Consider the following 9,170-nt stretch of genomic DNA (forward strand, 5'->3'; position numbering starts at 1 on the left):
GTTTGTTACACTGACTTAAAAAAAATGCATTTCATGCAGGTTTTCCTAACAGGAGTTTAATAATTGGGAAAATCACAATTCTGATGGCATTTTCAAGAAAAGAAAATTTTCTTTTCAATCTAGATACAAACATATATTAATTTAATATAATATCTTTTATCTTTTATATTAACTTTTCAGTTGTAAATAAATCTACTATTTTATGGTCAAATAAAATGTATTATATAACTAGAGCTATCACTAAAGGTGATGAATGTACCCCCTGCATGCACTGACATAGTACATTGCAATCTGACGCACGCACACAAGATTGCATAATTATGTGGACTGTATGTATATAGTATAGTAACAAAAAACAAAGTCCCATAACTATGCAGAGTATTTATCTAAAAGAACGTAACATGCACCATGCACAACTAGGGTTGGTACTGATCACTTGTGTGAAGTTTCATTAAATTGTGTGCAAGGGTTCGGAAGATTAGGCGCGCACAAGACTGCATAATTATGTAGACTGTATGTACATAGTATGTTAACGAAAAACAAAGTCCCATAACTTTGCAATTTTTTTTTTTGAAAGAACCTAACATGCCCCATGCACAACTACTGTTGTTACTGATCACTTGTGTGAAGTTTCATTAAATTGTGTCAAGGGGATGAGGAGAGATGGTGCGCACAAGATTGTGTCTATGTATATAGTATAGTAACAAAAAACAAAGTCCCATAACTCTGCAATTTTTTTTTCTGAAAGAACCTAACATGCCCCATGCACAACTACTGTTGTTACTGATCACTTGTGTGAAGTTTCATTAAACTGTGCAAGGGTTTGGAAGATTAGGCGCGCACAAGATTGCATATGTAGACTGTATGTACATAGTATGTTTATGTAAAACAAAGTCCCTAACTCTGCAATTTTTTCTTTTGAAAGAACCTAACATGCCCCATGCACAACTACTGTTGTTACTGCCCATACACATTTAACCCTTTGTCATGTATTTGCAGAATATATTTTAAATATTTGTTTTCTCAGAAACTATATTCCAAGTGATTGCAAAGTATTTGCGTCAGACTTTTCCAAACAGTCTGCAAAACGTATCACACTGTAGCAAAGGGTTTGCAAATAAACACTTAGATAAATTACAGACTGCAAAGGTTTTGCAAACAAATACTTTATTAAATTAGCAGACAGCAAAGCATCTGCAAACAAACAAACAGCTCATTTAGTTAGCAAAGGTATTGCAAATAAACACTTTGTACACAAATGAAAGAGCAAAGCATTTGCAAATAGTTAATGTAGATGAATTTGCTTTCCTGGTAGACTCTAGGTACAGGAAGTAATTAACCATTCTGTTTTCTGATTGGTCTATATTCAAATGGCAGGATTTTTGAAAATATTGTGAGGAAATGTTTACACATCAGTTAGTAGAAATATTTTGGTGATGCAAACTTGTGTTAAACATATTATTATATTCTAATTATTTTTTCTGGATATACACTTTGTTGAATAAGGATAATGCAATACCATGTTGTTAAGCAATAAGACTTCCAAGAACCAAAGAATATTGCAGCATGTGGAAAGGTAATGTTAATCAATGATAGTTATATAAAACACTTTTTACTGAAGCAATTGTTGAAACTTACATTATTACATGATTTTAGTTATTGTTACTGAATGATCACTGCAATGATTGACTTTTAATAGTTATTTAAACTGCAAATGGTTTTGTGAATTTACATCTGTTTTCCAGATATTAAACAAAGTCCTTTTCTTTGAACCTCAGAAATTCATTTTTATGCTATTTGTTACGTATTTGCGAATACTTTGCATATTATTTGCATGCAAGTTGCAAATACTTTGCTATCACTTTGCGATTTATTTGCCGAAGTTTCAGCTGCGAACTGTAAATTATTTGCGAAGTATTTGCATTCTGTGTGCGTAGTGTATATTTGCGAAAGCTTTGCAGAATAGTTGCACATTTCGTTCCATTTCTACTCGTCTGTGGAATATATTCAGCAATCATGTGCTGCAACTGTTCTGCAAAGGTTATGGCAAATATTTGGCAAATTAAGATAAAAAGTATATTCTGCAAAGGCCCTGTTTTTGCATGGGCGATCACTAATTGTGTGAAGTTTCATTAAATTGTGTCAAGGGGATGAGAAGAGATGGTGCGCACAAGATTGTGTCTATGTATATAGTAAAGTAACAAAAAACAAAGTTCCGTAACTCTGCAATTTTTTTTTCTGAAAGAACCTAACATGCCCCATGCACAACTACTGTTGTTACTGATCACTTGTGTGAAGTTTCATTAAATTGTGTCAAGGGGATGAGGAGAGATGGTGCGCACAAGATTGTGTCTGCGGACAGACAGACAGACAGACGGACAGACAGACAACCTGAAACCAGTATACTCACCCCCCCACCCAAATTGAATTTTAACAAGCAGATTTGATGGCAACTCTTTTGAAATTATTTCGTGTGTCAATATTTTTGTTATGACTGTTGACCTTTGAAATCACAGTGGACTTGACTCAATGTATCAAAAATGTTAACTTTAAAAATTTATATATGTGCAGTGCGATTGGTGTATCCATTATTATTTACATACATATTTTGCGTTTTATTCGACCTGGCGGGGCGGAGTTACTCTTTGACTTATGCAAATAATGGTTATCTAAAAAAAAACAAGCAAAATAGGTAGAGCAATATAATTGTTTAATTCCGTAATCTTCGGTAACCAACGACTAAGAAAATAAAATAGCGTGGCGAGTACGATTAAAGTGTTGTTTTCAGATAAAAGCACTTTAAACATAATTGTGCATGTTGTATCTGTCTGAAATTAATGTTGTTTTTTTAATGTTTTCGTCCACAATAAAAAACAAGAATTACTTATTAAGTTGTTTTATGAATAACAAATATACTTAAGTAAAATAAATTTCTAACCTAAGTAATACTTAAGTAAATAATCAATTTCTTATACTTATACTTAAGATGCTTTATGAATACGGCCCCAGGTCAAATAAAATGCACTATACATCATCATGACACAATAAAGAGTCTCTTGGACATAGCATGCAGCTATATCATTATTTCATCTAACTCCAGCCACTAATACAACATACTTAATATATTGCCTTTTTTGCTTGAAAAAATACTTCGGTAAATTTTATAAGATTGTTCTTTAACCTTAACCCATGAGTGCTAAATTTCTAAAATGGACTGGTCCAACTTTCAATTTGGGCAGTATCACTTGACTATCAAAGGGGTGTTCACTGAAAATTTACTGACTGAATAGCAAACAGTGCAGACCATGATCAGACTGCATGGACGTGCAGGCTGATCTTGGTCTGCACTGGTCGCAAAAGCAGAATCACTGGCCGTCAGCAAGCTAAGAGTTAAAGATCACATATAGCTAACATTTACAAAAAGTAATTGTGTAATGTTTTAGTGCCAAGTACTGGCATCCACACGGACAGACACACACAAATCCCGTCGGTGAAAAGCTAGCTCATCACCAAAGGTGATTTATTGCGCCTGTATATTGTCATTTTACTCCAATGACAAATGACAGGTTTACAAATTTGCATATTAATGGAATTACTTCCCTTTATGCATTCAGTAATCGTTACAATTGTTTCCTATTTTTTGTCGGGAGTATTCATTGTCATCAACTGTGCAACTGTTTAGACTGACCTGTGTTTTACATCAATTTGGATAACCCAAGTAGACTATACCGTCCTATATATTCATTTACTTTGAACTTGAAGCTCAATGGTTTCATTAAACTGTGCAACTGTTTAGACTGACTTGTGTTTTACATCAATTTGGATAACCCAAGTAGACTACACCGTCCTATATATTCATTTACTTTGAACTTGAAGCTCAATGGTTTCATTAAGGGCTGTCGTCAAGGGGTGGGGGTGACACAATCTTGACATAACAGAGCAACTTATGTGCATCTGTTAATCATGATCTTTGTGAAATTGAATTTTAAAGCTACCAGCTCAAAAGGTTGGTTTGTTTTTTTCGCAAGTTTATTTGGAGCATAGTTTGATGAATTTTGGAGACATAATTATGTTCGGTCAAATATACAAGATTCTCATCAGATGTCTTTTAAGATGACACCTGTTATATCACCATTAAGGCCTCGTATTTAGGACTACTCGACGTTTAGATTGTTTTATATTTGTGACGGGGCAATGTAAACGTCAAGCTTCGAAGGGCCAAAATAATGGAGGATAAATCACAGTACACAGTCAATTTGATAGTTTTTACAAAATCAATGAGGAATTGAATCCCCTTTTGAAACATGTTTTATTTGAATTTATGGCCAGTTCGTGACATAATCTGCATTTAAAGCATCAAATTTCCTCCACTATTTTTAGTCTTTAGAGTGACGCCAGTGCAGATATTGCCCATATGAAAAAATTATCTCACTATTTCCTAGGATCGCGTCAGATTTGTTGGACTAAGGACTACTCTGCCCTGCATCTAGCCTTACTTATTTAGCTTATCAGGATGACTTATTTTATGATCTGTTATTTTATAGTTGTCATGATGGATGTCATCCCTTTGGACAGCCACAGTCACTCCCCGAAAGTTATCAAGCTGTCCTGAAACATCCTATTATTTGGCCTACCCTGCATCATATTTGTCAAAAGTGCACCAACCCTAGCCTGTCTCATGCGGCTTATCGGGATGGCTCATTCTATGATCTGATATTTTACAGTTGCCATCCCTTAGCAACAGTCAAAAGTATCATGAAGTCCTAATAAACGTTGGAGTACACAAACTCATTCTCAAAACTGAAAGTGATACTGTGAGTAGCTGGCATAATAAATAATTGGCAGTGGCTAGAGAACTGGAATCGGTTCCCTAGACAGCGAACTTATTCGTCTGGAACAGGTTCTCTAACTAAAATAACTACTTTGCCATTTCAAATGTTATTTGCTTTAAACATGTACTATGTTTAAATTGTTTAAATATAAAATAATATTGATTTGTATTAACATCATTACTTGTTTATAGATGTACAAACTAATTCAATTCCCATTAAAACGTCATGCAGATTCTCTGATGACTTTAAATACTGGTTTGTAACACCGCGACATTTCATGTTCAAAGATATGTGATCAATACAAATAAACAGAAATTACTTAATTTGTTTCAATTGTTTCTTTTATTTTATTGTACCTTTTAAGTTTAAATTTCAAGTTTATTTCAGCTTGCTTCAATGCTGACAATTTCTGCATTCATTCGTACTAGTTTATTTTATCATTCCAATATTCATGGCGGACAGTATGCGGTGATTACACTATTGTAAACACAGATAAATGAAAGGGCATGGCTTGCTGAAATGGTAAAATTAATTTAACATGCATGATACCAAAGAAGTATAAAATACACAGAATGGCAACTGGCTGTAATCTCGCGTGATCTCGTGTCAGAGCGTGAATCGGCGTTATCTTAGTAAAAACAAGTTACCATCAAAAAGCGTGGTCATACTGTGATAATTAATTTACCAATGAATAATTGCTTTCACATATAAAATGGCGCGTTGAGAACGTGTCACTTCCGGTAAACGAGATCTCATTCAGTTGTCGTTTTTTTGGCGAGATTTGCTCTATATGCCTTTCAAGTTGCTGATCTATTTATTTTTATTGTTCTTTGATGATACTTACCAAAAGAAACAAAATGAATTTCGGCGGTTTTATGCATAGAAATAAAATTCCGGTTTCCTAATCTATGCACGGTACTTTGACTAGAGAACCGGTTCCATATGAATAAGTTCTCTGTCCCGGTTCTCTACTCTAGCCATAGTCGAACTAATCCGACGTATACAGTTTGTTTTATATTGTGACGGTCAAACTGAAACGCGGTGGCTGCAAAAGTCAGAAATTAAAAAGCAGCCACTCAGCGACAGTAAGCTTGTCTAGCCAATGCCTAAATAATTCATAAATTGAACCAGTTTCTGAAAGGATTTATCATACTGACAATGACGTATACTTTTCATAATCAGTCAAATTAATCGATACTGGTACTGATGATAAACCCGAACAGAAAATGAGGTTTTTTACCTGTAACTTTTTTATTTCTGCAATTTGTAATCAATGGTCGGTATTAAAATAAAGCTTAACCTTTGCTGAAAACTTTACATAATTCAAATTTATATTTAGTAAGCAAACTACACGAAGTGAGGGCCTGAAAGGGGTATGTGAAAGGAAGTGGCTATTCTTACGGTTCTCCCGTAAGAATAGTGAAATAGCCCGCAGGCGGCTATTCCTACGGCTCTAAAGGCAGTTTCGTATGTCTGTCTTGAACTGCATTGTACTGAATTAATTCAAATGGTATATTTTCGAACAAATTGTTTACTTTTCAGTATCACATCGAGAGAGAACTTTGCATGTCAATTTTCAAGAAAAAAGAGTTATATATAACAATTTGGAAGTGGCTATTCCTACGGTTCTCCCGTAAGAATAGTGAAATAGCCCGCAGGTGGCTATTCCTACTGCTCTAAAGGCAGTTTCGTATGTCTATCTTGAACTGCATTGTACTGAATTAATTCAAATGGTATATTTTCGAACAAATTGTTTACTTTTTTAAAGAATCATTTTAAGCTTTTATTCACGAAAAACGTTTGAGGGTGTTGATTTGAACAGAATTTATATGCGAAGAAATCTCAAGTGAAAGGCAAAATCAAGACATAAAATCTAAAGTGTTGAATACTTTTTAAAATCCTTTTAAGCTTTTATTAAGAATATATTTCCACGTGTGCAAGCCAATTTTCAAGAAAAAATACTTACACTAAGTATCATAATTAGAAACGAAAAGTATATACGGGTGTTGATTTTGCCAGATGGTCATCGACATGCAAAATCATAAAGTCATAAAGTAATGAATAATTTTTAAAACCCTTTTAAGCTTTTACCAGTATAAGTTTTTCGCTTCAAAACCACCCTAAATATAAATATTTTTTCTTGAATATTGACATACAAATGTAATTTTATATTTCTGTTTAAAGCTTAAAAGGGTTTTAAAAATTATTATTAATATAGAATATAAGGCGAAATCAACACCCGTATACGTTTTTCATTTCAAGACCACCTTATATATAAATATTTTTTCTTGAAAATTGACATGCTAACTTAGAAATATATTCTTAATAAAAGCATAAAAAGATTTAAAAAGAATAAATTTCACTTTAAATTTTATGTCTTCATTTTACCTGTCACTTGAGATTTCCGCGCATGCAGAATCGGGCGAAATCTAGACCCGTATACGTTTTTTACATCGTATATTAGTGATAACTATTTGGTGGACATCATGCGTTAGAATATGCAGTGAATGGTGCGTTATTCACATATCCTTCTGTATCTTATGTACTATCTTTCATTAAAGCATATCTGTATGTTATATATTACATTATTTCATATTTCATACTTATATTACATGTTTGTATTCACGTATCCTTCCGTATCTTATATACTATATTTCATTAACGCATATCTTTATCTTATATGTATTCTAATATTTCATATTTCATACATGATTGAAAGCGCCTGCCCGAGGTAAGGTTTGGATGTAGTTGAATACAGCTATTCAACTGGATAGAGTTGAAAACTGTTATTCAGCTATAGCTATTATTATTTCTGTAACTAATACACTTTATGTGATGACAACAATATTGCCCATTTGACATAAATTAGCCTTTTCCTATATTCGAACTCACTTCCTCTGGATGTGATACAGAAAAGTAAACAATTTGTTCGAAAATATACCAGTTGAATTAATTCAGTACAATGCAATACAAGGTGGACATACAAAACTGTCTTTAGAGCCGTAGGAATAGCCACCTGCGGGCTATTTCACTATTCTTACGGGAGAGCCGTAGGAATAGCCTGTGAGGCTATTCTTACGGGACCGTAGGAATAGCCACTTCCTATGTGAAAAGGGGACTTTATGAACGTTGACTGATGATAAATTCGAACCCTCTGTCATTTACAAAATTTTCTTGGTATTATTATATTGAAACTTTCCCCAAAAAGCTGCAACAGTCATTCCTGATCAAGTAATGAAAAGTTAACAAATGTCAGGCCTTCATGTTTCGACAGTGAGCATGCGCAAAAAACACCCTCTTCCCCAGTAATTTTGGATAATTTTTTTATACAAATTTATGTAAGCCATTTATTTATACAGAATATTTACCAATTTTGTTTTTGTTTACACCAGTTGGTGGTGTAAGTGGAAACTATTAGATGGTGTGTTCAATTTTATAAATAACCGATTGCAATCGAATATTTCCAAGGTGTTCGACTTTATCATCTGTCCGGGTTTATCATCAGTACCAGTAACAGGAAAAACCACACATGGTACGAACTGACTTTGTTCAGTACGAGAAGAATTGATACGAATCTTCGAAAATTTATCCGAATCAAAGGTAAACAAATATTAAGTAAACAATATTATTTGAAAATCAACATACCTTTTAATAAACTTCTGGCATGCCAAACTTCTGACACAAAACTCTGTAAAATCATATCATTTGTTAAGAATCAAGTAAACGTGTCACTTTGTCCTAATTATTTGTATTTCATCAACACATTGCAAATTTTCCGGGAATTCGGCTATTTTTAGATTGGGACTTTCCATATGTTAAAATACGACAGGTTTATATAAACGGATTGAAGCTAAAATTTGACTTGATTTTGCATGTCACTGACCATCTGGCAAAATCAACATCCGTATATATTTTTCGTTTCTAATTAATACTTAGTATAAAAAAAATTCTTGAAAATTGACATGCACACGTAGAAATATATTCTTAATAAAAGCTTAAAAGGATTTTAAAAAGTATTCATCACTTTAGATTTTATGTCTTGATTTTGCCTGTCATTTGAGATTTCTTCGCATATAAAATCTGGCGAAATCAACATCCGTATACGTTTTCGTTTTAAAACCAAACTTTATATAAATATTTTTTCTTGAAAATTGACATGCACACGTAGAAATATATTCTGAATAAAAGCTTTAAAGGATTTTTTTTTACTTTAAATTTTATGTCTTGATTTTACTTGTCACTTGAAATTTCTGCCCATTTAAACTCTGGCGAAATCATCACCCGTATACGTTTTTCGTTTCAAAACCACCTTATATATAAATATTTTTTCTTGAAAAT

The 9,170-nt window shown here is 33.2% G+C and overlaps 1 long non-coding RNA gene across 1 annotated transcript in view; it reads right to left on the bottom strand.

Annotated features, from left to right (window-relative positions):
• Positions 1 to 8,637, bottom strand: part of LOC128555755 (uncharacterized) — a 58,704-nt gene extending 50,067 nt beyond the window's left edge. Inside the window, exon 1 of the long non-coding RNA XR_008370327.1 lies at positions 8,478 to 8,637. This is a non-coding gene — a long non-coding RNA (uncharacterized LOC128555755). The remainder of the gene's footprint in view (positions 1 to 8,477) is intronic.
• Positions 8,638 to 9,170: the final 533 nt, after the last annotated feature.

The sequence above is a fragment of the Mercenaria mercenaria genome, chromosome 3, assembly GCF_021730395.1.
Source record: "Mercenaria mercenaria strain notata chromosome 3, MADL_Memer_1, whole genome shotgun sequence".
In the NCBI taxonomy this organism is placed as follows: Eukaryota; Metazoa; Mollusca; class Bivalvia; order Venerida; family Veneridae; genus Mercenaria; species Mercenaria mercenaria.